The sequence below is a fragment of the Phalacrocorax carbo genome, chromosome 2 (genome assembly GCF_963921805.1).
Source record: "Phalacrocorax carbo chromosome 2, bPhaCar2.1, whole genome shotgun sequence".
Classification (NCBI taxonomy): domain Eukaryota; kingdom Metazoa; phylum Chordata; class Aves; order Suliformes; family Phalacrocoracidae; genus Phalacrocorax; species Phalacrocorax carbo.
The window spans coordinates 109,710,831-109,723,867 of NC_087514.1; the positions used below are offsets into that span (position 1 = coordinate 109,710,831).

Below are 13,037 nucleotides of genomic sequence, written 5' to 3' on the forward strand. Positions count from 1 at the left end.
GTTACAGCACATTTGGCATGAATATGGGCAGCAGAAGTCATTCCTAAAGGAAATGTGGAAAAAAAGTTGTACTCCTCTACACAGAAGTTGTACCAAAATAAATGTCTGTTCCTGCTGAAGCAAGATGGTTATTTACTGAGAGCTATGACATGCCTTCGTAGTTTGTCTCACAGGGTCTTGTGCTCTCTGTGCTTAATAATGTTATTGAGGGTTGCTCACTGGGGAGAAGCGTGAGAAACCTGCTTGTGAGGTTGTGCGTTTGAAGAGGAAAACTTTCTGATGATCAGAGTGAAATGACAAGGCTATTTGGGTTAGCTGTTGGGCTAAGAAGTACACTTGCACGTTGCACCTTTTTTTTTTTTTTTTAAGAACAGAAGGCACTGCTAGGAGAGAGCAGCTCTAGATTTATGTAGCCTGTAAAGGCATATGAGCTTTCATTTTGAAGTTTTAATGCAAAGTGTGTTTTGGCTGTTGACAGATCCATGCAAGGCAGATGCAAGGTTCCTCTTCCTGCCAGCATGCCTTCTCCTGCCCAGCACATCTGTGTACGTGAAAGTAAACATCTACGTGTTTGCATGCATGTCTTGCTATTAGAGTGCATCAAATCATGGGTGGGTTTTGTTTGTTTCAGTGGTTGAAGAAAAAAAAAAAACCCAACGAAAAACCCTGGAAAAAAAGAATAACTTCCCGTCAAACTGAAACAAATAAGTCAGGGTGGTTCTAGTGAAATGAAGGGGGGAAAAATCCCTCAACAACAAAACACCAACCAAAAAAACCTGTTTTAAGATAATCTGGAAGATTAAGTTTGACCTGAGACCATTTCTTTTCTTTTCAAGTTGTGTAAGAAGGAAAAAGAAATGCCATTTGAAATGAAAATTTCCAGGTTTATTTTGAAAATACCAGAACACCACTTAATTTTCGTACACTCCCTCCCACTCGTTTTCTTTGACCAAGGCGTGCTTGCTGAGTTTGGCTCAAAATAATGAACTTACTTCAATTCCCTTCTTCCTCTCTGAAAAACTCCAGGTTTTGGGGGTGGGGTAAGCTGTTATTTATATACATGTAAAAAGCACCGCTCCAAATGTTAAGTAGGGAGATAAATGCAGTCTGAAGTGTTTGTGGTGATTTTGCCATTTTTGTCAAATAATAATAAAATAACAGTAGAAACAATATGATGATGAGAATTAATAATAAAAATATTAATAAACAATAAAAAGCATGGTGTCCATTACCTCCCTGGCCTACATATGTTTGGTGCCTTCACCACACCTTGCTAAGCTCCAACCGGAGGAGGAGCTGGAGGCTGGCAGCTCCTTGCTGGAGGTGCACAAGCAGGTGGGCTGGGGCTTTGGGCAGGCAGGGTGAAAGCTGCTGAGCAGTAGCAATGCCCCAAGGGCCGGCAGTGCTGCAGTGCTGCTGTGTGGGTTAAAAGCCACCTTCTCTGTCTAGCGGTTACTGCTCTGTGGTTCCCTTCTGTTGCAAAGGTGCTGCATGAAGGGCGGGTAGGCTCCCCGGGTGTACCCCCCAGCTCCCTGGAAAAGTGGTGGGTTTGCCACCCCCCCACCCTCCCCCCCAATCCCAAACAAAAAAAAAGCAGGACCAGCAAAGGTGGTTTTGCCAGAACTGCTTTGCTCAGGGTAGACAGTTCTTCCTGGGGCATGGGGGCCAGTGGGGCTGGGCAAGTCGGCAGGGACCAAGCCAGGCTGGATGTTTTCCGGGGAAGATGTGGAAGGAAGGAGGAGAGGATATAAACCAGCTGTCTTGATGACAGGATAGTAGTATTTTAGCTCTGGCTTTTATGAGAAGAAATTATCAGTTTGTGGGAATGGGGTTTGTGTGCATTTGGTAATCAAAATGCGGCAGCATAATCCCTGCCTTCCCGTCACCAGATTCAGCTGAAAATATGAAGATAACCAGAGGAGCCCTGGAAATCAGCCACTCTTGGCACTGGGGCACTGCGAGCTTGCGCAGAACTTCTCCTAGGTAGGGAAAAGTATTATTTTACCTATCGGGAGCCATGGGATCAGAGCCACAGAGGCTTTGAATGGTTGCCTGAGGCAACACAGCTGGCCACTGGCAAAGTTGCCTGCTAGGATTTTGGCCTCCCGCCCCATGCCCAAGCCAATGAGAAACACTGCCTGGAGTTGAAGGTAACCAGCATCCTGCTCAGGGCTTATTTGCTAGCTTTGAAACGATGTCTCACACAGAGCATTGCTTCCCCTCTTTCCTGAAGGCCCTTCTGCATGTCCTTCCCTGGGGGTATGTCCCTTGATGGAAGCTGGCCGTAGCCTGGGATGAGGTGATCTATGGTGGCATGCATCTGGCTTGGCTCCTTCTGACCAAAGCGTGCTTGTTCCCTGCCTGTGATACAGCTCAGAGTGCCTGGCCCCTTGCTTTGCTGCCCGGGGGGAAGCCCCAGCACCTCCTGAAATAACAGCGGTGTGAGACAGTAGCTGCAAATCAAGGTTGGGTGTAAGCAGATGTAAAGTCTGAGTTATTTCCTACCTTATGCTTTCTACATAGCTGCAGCATGGCTGTGATGGCAGTTTTCATATTTGGAAGGTCTAACTTAAAAAAAAAAAAAAACCAAACAAAAAAAGGCTATAGCTGCTTCTGTCTGAGGATGTGTATTCATCCCCCCCCGCCCATTAAGATCTGAGAGACATACGTGCACTTCTGAAAGTTGACTTGATTAATGTCTGAGGTAGTAAAAATTTCTTGAGAGCTGTGTACTTAAATTCTGCAAAGTGCATGTGCAGTTCTGTATTGCTAAGTAGTCTCTGATTTTGGCAATACCATTTTTTTAATTGCATGTAATTAATTGAGTCTCTCTTTTTTTTTTTTTTTAAATTCTTCATTTCAAAATGAATTATAATCATAGAATTTCCTGAGTCGGAAGGGACCCACAAGGATCATCAAGTCCAGCTCCTATCCCTGCACAGGATAACCCCAAATTCACACCATAATGCTTTTGTAGAACAGCCATGTTTTCTGAAGTTCACTCAGGAGGTAAGACTAAGGAAGGAGGCAGGGTGCAAGGAAGAAGCTTGTTTTAGCAGTTGGGTCAGTTATTTCAACAATGCCTTTAGCGAAGAAGTAAGAGGCTGTTTGCACAAATCAGTAACTAGTTCCCATGATTCAGATTGAATCACGTAGTTCAAGTCATTTGAATAAGTAAATGACTTCTAGTAAATGAGACAATCTCTGCAATTAGGATGGCATGCTGCATATTTCATGTTATTTATTATGTGGTTTTCAATAGATATGATTAAGTTGGGTTACACTTGGAATGCTAGATGGCATTTCAACACAAGCCGCTTAACCAAAGCTTACATTAAAATGAGATACACATTTGTTTTGTACAGGTGGCATTGTGCTGTATCTTCAACACTTAGGTTTTCTTATTAGTTTTCCACAAGCAGCTACTTAACAGGGAAAAGGAGTCACCTTGCCAAGTGCACCTCCATTTTCTTTAATTGTAGTGGGGAATTCTCAAGCAGGTGCTTCCCAAACATTTGCAATTTGCTACAGTCATAGCTTTCCTTCCAGTCTTCCTGGGCCATCAACTCCAATGGATGTGCCATAACCAGACATGCAGAAAACTGCTTTTCTCAGATGTGCTTATGGATTATGTGCTATCCCTTGTGTTTCCAAGGGGACATGCTTCATGGTTCACCTCCAGCTTCTGCTGCTGGGTTTGGATTTGTGACAAAAGCATTGTAATTCAGTCTAGAAGACTCAGAATAAAAGGTCTTCTTGTCCTTTGTTTCCTAGTGTTGTTATTTCATAGTTTGTCTCAATTTTAAGTAGCTGTATTATGGAATCGAAAAATCCCATGTGGTTTTGGTGTTGTGAAAGCAGTATTTGAAAAAAAAAAACCTGTCACTTCACTACTCTGTCCTAACTGGTTATACCATGTATAAAGCAATGTTGATTAAGTAAATAGACCCTGAGCAATCAAAGGGAATAAGCAGCTCTGGCTGATGGTGTGCTCTGAGGATACAGACAATAGGTAAGATTTCAGGACCCACAGGTCAGATGATCACCTGTTTTATTCAGGAGAAAATTTTGCTATCGTGTTTCTTTCCAGCTTTTTCACTTAATGTAGCATAAAAGCTATGTAAGACACTAGGGATACCTATTTGATAGAAGAGCCTTTCAAAGTAAGGAAGACACCAGATCTTCAGTGCCACATAAAGATACCATTTTGCATATGTGATCACCGTTTCTTCTGCAAGTGGAAGTTACTGGTTCTCCTACCTGAAGGTGTTGGTAGTGAATTTTGCACAAACTATGACTTTGGAAGCTGAAAAACCCCAAATCCTTCTTCATTTCCTTTAATTATTGGGAAGGGAAAGCTGTGGTAAGAGCAGATGTGACAAAGGTTTGACAAGATTGCTTCTTGTATTAAATCTGGAGGTACAGAGGTCATCTACTGGACATGGGAAGACAAGGAAACCTTCCCCACAAAAAAGAATAGGGAGATGTCCTCATGTCCCTGAGTGACAGCCCATCCCTGGTTGGCACAACTTTTTTGGGAACTGCTGAACAGAAGGTGCCGTTAGTCAAAAGCCGTGGTGTGTGAAGTGTTTTTCTCCTTTTTTATTGCAGCCTATTTCTCATGAATGGAAACTTGACATTCTCACTTGTTGAACAGGATTCAATTTGTTTTGAGTCTTCAGACTAGTCTTACACCAAGTCCATTCCTCTTTATTTTTTTTCCCCAACTCTGGTAAAAACAAACAGAAAACCCCAAGCGAAAAGCCAATGAAACCAGAACAAAACAAACCAAATTTTTGGAAACAGAAGTGTTAGTTGGCAAAATCCTGATTCTGGAAGCTGCTTTGTCAGAACTAGACCATAATTTAAGCTGCTGTGTCTCCACATGAACACAGGTTTTGCACCACAGAGCCATGTGTAGGATGCAGGGGCCTTGGTGTTTGCTGAGAGTTGGGAAGTGGTGGCTTTGTTTTCAGAGCCAGCCTAAAGGAGAGAAGTCACTCCCTGAAAAACAAGCTGTCAGAAAACCTAGTAACAGCCCCATCACCCCTCCCTCAGGTACTGATCCAGGTCTTTCCCAACGGAGACCTGTGGTGATGTCAAAAAGTGAATTATGCCCAGGAGGAGCGTATTTCCCTTTTCAGGTTCAATATTTGAATTCTGACTGGTATCTGATTGCTCACAGTGAGGTTGTCCTTACTCAGGCACAGTAGCTGATGGGGCATTGATTGCCCGTACAAGTGAACAAGTGAACAAGTGTTTGGCTTTCTAATGAAAACCTCTCTAGATGTTCGTTCTGTACTTGTACACGTTGGGGACAGAGCACAGCCTTCCATTTGAAGTTTCACTTGTGGAGCAGAGGAAAGCCAACATTAGAATTGAGCTGGTGTCTTTGTGTGGCAGACTGAATGAAGTGCATGAGGCTTGCAAGATGGTATCAGCTCCACACTTTGCCTTTATTGTTGTGGTTGTAACATCTAGGTAGATATTAATGACTTCCCCAAAATTAATGGCAGAAGTTCAGTCTTTGGAAGTGGGAGCAGGGACAAGTATTTTGCTGCACATCTGAAAAGGGAAACATGTTTGTGTTTTGTGCTCAGCTTCCACCTATCTGGAAGGAGGAAAAGTAGTTGAGTTGAAGCAGTCTTAGTTCAGTGTAAAAGGAAAAATGTGGTCCCTTCCATCTGTAATTCCTAGTTTGACCACTTGCAATGTGGATATCTGCAGTAGGAGAAGTCAAAGCTTCAGCATCTTCAGTTTTCTGGTAGGACCTGATAATTTCTTAAAGTATCTATATTAGGATATACATCTAATTACTGGATCAGTTTGATATTTTTCTTTTTGTTTGGGATTTGAAAGGATTATCATTGAAACGCTGTCTCATTTCCATCTGGTCTTCAAAAAGTAATTAAGTGTTGAGCAATGGTATTGTGAGTCCGTTTCCTTCCTAATAAGCTCTGCAAGGTGTTCTTTTTAATGATTTTATTATTTCAGAGCTGCTTTTGTTCTCACTTTCCCTCCTTAATGAGGCAGATCCCCTAGGCAGCATCAGTTTATCACAGTTGTCTATGGTAGATGAACCATGGAAGTTTGTGTTCATCAGTGCGCAAGATGCTCCATCAGTATACGTGGATAATTCTCCCTGACACTTAAAAGACTGGTCAAGCACAAAAGAGGAAGAACAGACCCTTTTTCTAAGTGAGGGTCGTCTTGATTTGAACAGCAGCAGTCTGGTTTGCATCAATGAGCACATGGTATTCAGTGAATTAAGAGTAAAAACAGCTAATTAACACCTTCTCTGTTTCTTTTGTGTCTGGTCATTAGTTACTATGAACCAAATTAATTCCTGATAGCATAGGGCAAGGAAGGTGCCAATGCCAAGCTCAGGTCAAGAATTGAATTCTTTGAGGTTCTGGAGAGAAATATGCTCTTTTTTATTGTATTGCCTGTTTCCCAGAGCTGCCTCCATATATCATGGAATTTAATACATGTATGCTTGTGTCTTCAGCTAACATCTGTATTTTATATTTCATCATATGAAGAGAAAAATCTGAATTGATTATGGACACTTGAAAAGGACTTGGGCTGTTTTCTCCTGGTTTAGTCTGATAGCGATTGGATCCTGTCTATCAACTAAACTCAAAACCTGTTTCAAAGACTCAGATCATTTCAGAAGCAGCAAGCATATGACTCCTGAGTAAACAGACTAGTTATAATAGACAGGATTAGAAAATGGATTGTTCTGGGCCAACACCGTACTATTGAGAGTGATGATATTGTACTGGTAATCGCACTGTTGGGCTTAATGGCCCATAAACTTTGATAAAAGCTTTTGTAAAATTGTCAGCAATAATTCCCTCTGTGGTTAGATTGCCAATGAATGTCTTCAGCCCCTGGAATAAATTGCTACCATCAATTGTGTTTATGTAATTATATAAAATAAGACTTTCTCTCTGAAGATGTAATAAATTAAAAAAAATACTGTCACCTGACAATTAATGGGTCAGATCCACAATTTCTGTAACTGCCGAGAACTCTCTGACGTGGGTTGGGTTCAGGTAGATTTACACCTGAAGTTGTAGTCCCGTTTGTGGAGAATAAGCACCTTTTCATTACCTCTGCCAAGCGCTCGCTAGGTCAGCAGAAATGGGAAGCGTCATTGTGGGTTTTATATGAAAATTCTGTTACAGTACTAAAGTTCTACTCTGTTGTTGGTTTTCTCTGTGTTTTTTTTTTTAGCATGGCAGTTATTAGAACGTGGCCATTAAAAAGGCGTAATTACTTTCATACCATTAATATGCCATTTTAAAAAAATGCAGAAGCACTTAAATTTTGTCCATAACTTAAAAGCTGTGTCAATGTGTGGTCCCTTTCAAATTGTTTTTACAGCCACTAACTTCCTACCTTTCCTTTTTTCCCCCTCTTCATCCGTTCCACATGATTGGTTAAATAACAAATTATCAGCCACAGCGTGATGCAAAATGGGCTACAATCCAAAGCAGGAAGAGAAGGAAGTTCTCTTGCAAGAAAATAAATAGCACAGGGTATTTAACAGTGCATTAAACAATATAGCTGTTAGACTGCACTTGTAACACAGTGATGAGAGCAGGAAAATACTGTCATTAGATTAGTCAAGTGGTGAAATGCTTCGGCTCTGATATTGTTGGTGATATTTAGCATATCTGGCGCAGAGGTATTGATAATGCAAGTGTAACGAAGAACTGAACGTGGACTTTCCACCTCGGCAGCACAGGATGTGAAGGAGGAGCTGACTTACCTGCCTGGAGGTGGAGTTTAATTTTTATACTCCAGGGAGGAGGGAAACAGAAATGTACCCATAGCTAAATAGACACAGGGTCTGTCCTCCAAGAGTTATCACTTGCTCATGTTTATTTGCTCAATTTTCTTTAGGGGTTGGCAGTAGGAATGTATGCTGGGGGAACATATTCTCCAATCTCCACCTATGCAGCTTTAGGAGTGCTTTACTCAAGAAAAATATAATTCTTAAACTAATGGTCTTGACTGGCTGACTAGCTGTGATAAAATTGCTTGTTCCATCTCCACCTTCCTGATGTATTTGGTAGCAGGTGGTAAAGTGGAACTCAAGGAGGGCCTCGAATTGAGTCTGGCTCCCCAGCTTCAGAGCATGCAGCTTGTGGAGAAAAGCACTGGAGCTACATGCAGAGGAGTTTGTGGAAAAGGTAAAATTATGGAGAGCTGGAGGAGAAAGAAGAAAATCTGGAAAACTTGCTTCTTAATTACAGTAATGCTGCATCAGGGACACGCATCTTCTATTGAGGCTCGATCCAGCAAACCTTAGGCATAATATTCCTTTGAAGTCTATGGATATTTTGCCTGCCAGGACTGCAGGATCAGGTTTTTTATTAGTTTATTTGCCTACAAAAACTTTTCTCATCTAGTTTAAAGGAAAAAACTGCTATATACCACATGGTGTTATATGAAGGCTATGCCAAAAAGTAGTTCTCTTGAAGCAGAAGGTATTATAAATTATAATCACATCACAAGGTATTGTGGTGTCAGTGTTATAATTTGAATTAAGGCTTTTGACTGGGTGGGCTTAAAAGTAACTCTAGTAAGTACGTGTTCTGGTAATTGTCCTTCCACTTTCTTTTCCTTAAAGATTGTTTCCAGATATATTGTTGGATGGGATTAAGATGGGTGAATTCTTTAGGTGATGTAACATGGTCTGGCTTCAGCACTGATTTCTGCCAGCCAAAGAGGTGGTCTGATGGTTTACCAAAAGGAGAGGTCTCTAAACTTGCTGGAATGAACTTGATTGAGTTGAGTGGTATTTCACTCACACACTAGATGTGTTGGACCCCAAAATTTTATGTGGGACTTCTTACAAAGAAGCGTGTGGATGTATGCACACATGTATGCACCTCTCCCTCCCTCCCTCCCTCCCTCCCTCCCTCCCTCTCTCTCTTTCTGAAATAAAATAAAATATTTACTGTAGCCCTGAGAAGATATGTTAATATGCTATTCTTATGTTATAGAGGCCTCTGGCCCTCTTGCGTTATGCTTAAGGTAGAAATGGTGTTATCACAGCAACTGCTATACCACCCGGTACTGAAGCAGCTCCCATCTATGTAGCACTTATAAAAGTACATTAGACAGATTTTTAAAGTGCACATAGCTAAAGTGAGAGTAGGAACTTAACACTTGCTGAATGCTGCAGTGGAAGGAGGGCATCAATTTGTTCAGAAGTTGGAAAAGTGGTTAATGGAAATAATTAGCAGTAGCTCAATTCAGCAGCCTTCTTTGGCAGATGCATTATTTCAAGTCTATGTTCAATCCATTTTAGATCAGTGGAGTTGTGTGTAGGCCTAGAATTTCTGTAGGTTCAGGAGCTGTGTTTTACAGGGGACAAAAATTATATTGTTTAAGGGAGTGATGGTTTTGAGAGACTCAAGTGGTGACACTTTCATAGGTTGTGTCTGGAGAGGGTAGATACTTGGCATTTCATGACAATGAGCTGCTGAAGATGATTGAAATGAAAGTCATGAATAACTGGAAGTATCAGATGTGAAGTTTGGACAGGCTTCTTGTTACATTTGTCCATCACCTGTATTTGATAGCAAGGAAACGGTGTTGAGGTGTGTACGTATAATGATGCTTTGCTGTCTATTAAACCTTAGAGTGGTACATTATAAATGTTTCTGTACAATAAAATGTAATTGTTGTAGGGGAGACGAGAGACCTAGGAAAGACCGGGAAAAGTTTTAAGCTAGTCTGGACTCAGTAAGACTATGCCATATCATTGAAAACCTAGTAGTGTAAGGTCAATATCCTATTTAGTTTTCCTTTTAAGACACTGTGGTATAGGAGGACCTTCTACACTAATGAATTTACTAGACCTCTTCATGTTCTTAATCCTTATCAACTCTTAGAAAGAGCTGAGCATCAGTGAATTAATAAAACTATGTGGTTAGAAAAAGCATACTTTAGGATTATGAGGAATCACATATTACTTTCAGCAGTACTGTTTGCAAAATTATTATTGATTGCTGTTCTCTCATTGACTTTTTCCCTACAGCTACTGTTTTTATCCGATTGATTAAACAAAAACACAAATGCAGTTTTCTAATTCTTGAAATAAACACCAGAAAAATGCTATGCATGTATGCTGGTCCTTTTCCTTCTTGACAGGGATTTCTGGATGGCACTTTTAGTCTTTGAAAGTGTTTTGAAATCACCATATGGACAAAAATTTGTAGGGGTGCTAATCCAAAACTGCGTAAAAATGACTCCTGTGCTTCGCAGCCTGAATTTTTGTCTCATACTAATGTTCACCAGCGAGCTATTGCTAGTTATGAAATAAATGATGTGCAGGGCTGGAGGAAGCAGCTCTTCTAGTGGTCTCTGCTCCTGCAGGGTTACTGTGCTTTCCCTGGTATGCTCCAGGGCTGGTCCTGATAATCCATCTACGGACAGGCAGCACTGGGGCTCACATCCTTTCTTTCTGCCATGGGGGTTCTTAGTTGGATATCTTAGGAGGGAGCATTGCAGAAGTTTGTCTTATCTGCTATACCTGGATGTTCAGAGCTGAAGCCAAGCCCTGGTGAAGCCAGGGTGCCCTTAAAATGCCTGTGAAAACTAACAAGTTTTGCATGAAAGCTGTATTGGGTTGGAAGGCAGCCAAACTTTTCCATTCCTAGACTGAGTCAGGTAGGCATGAATGCTTAAAGATCACTTTTGGGTTATTTCTGAACCTCTATTTTTTACACCACCACTGTGCTATAACCTCCAGCGCTTGTGCTGATATTCGTTCTCTGTAATCCCATTCTGATCTTCACAGATAATCTCCCTTGATAAGTATCTTTATTGTGACTTGTACTTTAGGATGGTGGAGCAGGTTTATACTCAACAATCATCCTACTGCCTTGGTACATTTTGTACAAACAAATGCCAGAAGTGCTTTGAAGTTCACTAAGCTAAGTGACAGGCAGTGACAGTGGCTGTATCCTGGGACTACAAACTTTGCATGGGCAATCTTTGCAGTGCTCCCCAGGGGATAAGGCAAGCCGAGCAAGGTGGTCCCCAAGAAGTCTCTTCAATAACTCAGTTTAGTTCGGGTGTTAATATGCCAGGGGGCTTTAATGCAAGAAAGATTTTCCATGCGTATTGCAGTACAGTATTAAATTAACAAATTTTTAGCAAAGGTGCTTGGACACATAACATATGTGATAATTTGCCTGAAACATAACAAAAAAAAGGCATTGTAGTAAAAAGTTGAGTTTTTAAGTGACCTTCAGTCATTTGCATTCAGTGTTTTCAATACAGTACAGCAATTAGGCAGGCAGTGATTTATCTCAGAAATGTACATACACCTTTAAAAATGCAACCTCTGTCTGCCTGATTTCTAATTAATCACTCACCTCTGATGATAAACTTGGTGTTATGTGAGGAATGCTTTCCAGCACTAGCAGGATTTTTAAAAAGCTGCTTTGGATGCATATTAAAAATGCTTTTGGAGACAGAGAGATATAAAAGCTTAGAAGTCTGATGACTGTTTATCTGAAAGGAGTTCCCAGTGGCAGTGGAACTGGGTTCCCTGTTCATAGTGGTTTAACTTGGCAGGGAATTTATTTGGTCGTCTGCTTACAGAGACATTGAGGGGATAGTCTATTTTAAAATTCAAAAATAAAGTTAGTGATATTATTCCAGTATGTGAAGTTCAGGGCCTTGCTGATAGGATGCAGTGGTAGCGCGGGTTGATATCTGAAGATGACATTTTCTTCATAACTCACAACCTATACAAAAAGTGAAAGCAAGTGACTGATGTCAGGGAGAGGAAGCTTCCTGAGGCTTAAAGTTATTTTGTAGGCTCCATATTTCATTGCACCAAATTTATTTATAATGTTTGGTGCTTCTTGTTTAAAATGCATGTGTTCCCTTGCTGTGTTTCCTGACTGTATGTGATGTGGTATGCTAAAAAGAGAGAGCTTTCTTTAGCTATGGATAAACACCAGAAGCTTCTGAAAGTCATGCAAGAAAGTCTTTAGTTTGATATGGTAGTTTCATTTATAGGGAGGAATAGCAAACATTTACCTGTGCAGCAGGCAGCTGCATGGGCAGTTGTTATCTAAAGCTAATAGTACCTTTATGTGCACAGGTATTGAAGGGGAGAGTGTAAGTACCTGCAGCATTGTTGTATGAAAACACAGGTCACCTTCTGCCCTTGGGGAAATCTTTGCAGCCCCGCTGAAGTACTGAGGAGTGAAAGTAGACCTGGGTCTGCATCTACAGTCAGGAAAGCAGCGCTCAAAAGTAGGGATGCAAGTCTTTCGGGTTTGCTCCCTGTCTGTGCTGCCTGGTGGAAAAAAAAATATTTGTCTTTTTATGAATCAAAGCCCTTATAGAGAAGTCCTATGCACTAACCTTTCAATTACTTTTTGCTGTTTTGTGTATTTATTTCAGGCCACTGTATAACTGCAGTACAGAATTCTGCATGGAAATCATAATTAGTCTGTTTCAGATAAAGAATGGGATTTTGTTTTAGTGCCTCAGAATAAGTGCTGAAAGAAGTATGGCCAAGAAAAACATACAGCAAGGAGGAGCTAAAATTACCTGAATTCAAGTGTCAGATCTTCAGTAGGCTCTAGATTTTGGGTAGGGGTAGGGGTAGTTTTTGGTTTTGTTTGTGTGGGTTGGACTGACTGTGTAGGGATCAGAATAATGGATTTCCCGTGAGATAGTCAAAAGAGGATTATAAAATCAGGATCTGTGTATTATAACTGTCTGCACTGTTGTATAGATTTGATATGGTCTAAAACCTGCCCAACCCCCGACCCCAAGTAATTGCATGTAATCAAGAAATCACATGCTTCAATACAGGGCGCTTGAGCTAAAGAAATTACATTTTTTCCCTCTGGTGTTTACTTAGCCATAAAACAAAGGGCGGGTGAAGCCACAGCAAGATATAAGTGCTGGGGTCCTAAAAAATGTCTGTGTGTGCATGTGTGGAAATTACCACGAAATCTGATGGTTTTGGGAAATTTGTCTGCTGTTAATTG

The 13,037-nt window shown here is 41.0% G+C and overlaps 1 protein-coding gene across 2 annotated transcripts in view; it reads left to right on the plus strand.

Annotated features, from left to right (window-relative positions):
* EGFR (epidermal growth factor receptor) overlaps positions 1–13,037 on the plus strand; it is a 165,693-nt gene that overhangs the window by 6,320 nt on the left and 146,336 nt on the right. Inside the window, exon 1 of one of the 2 annotated variants that reach the window (XM_064443824.1) lies at positions 1,909–1,983. The exons of the other annotated variant lie outside the window; for it this stretch is intronic. The gene's annotated coding sequence lies outside the window, so the exon portion shown is untranslated. Of the gene's footprint in view, positions 1–1,908; positions 1,984–13,037 lie in introns of those variants that run through there. 2 annotated transcript variants of the gene reach the window in all.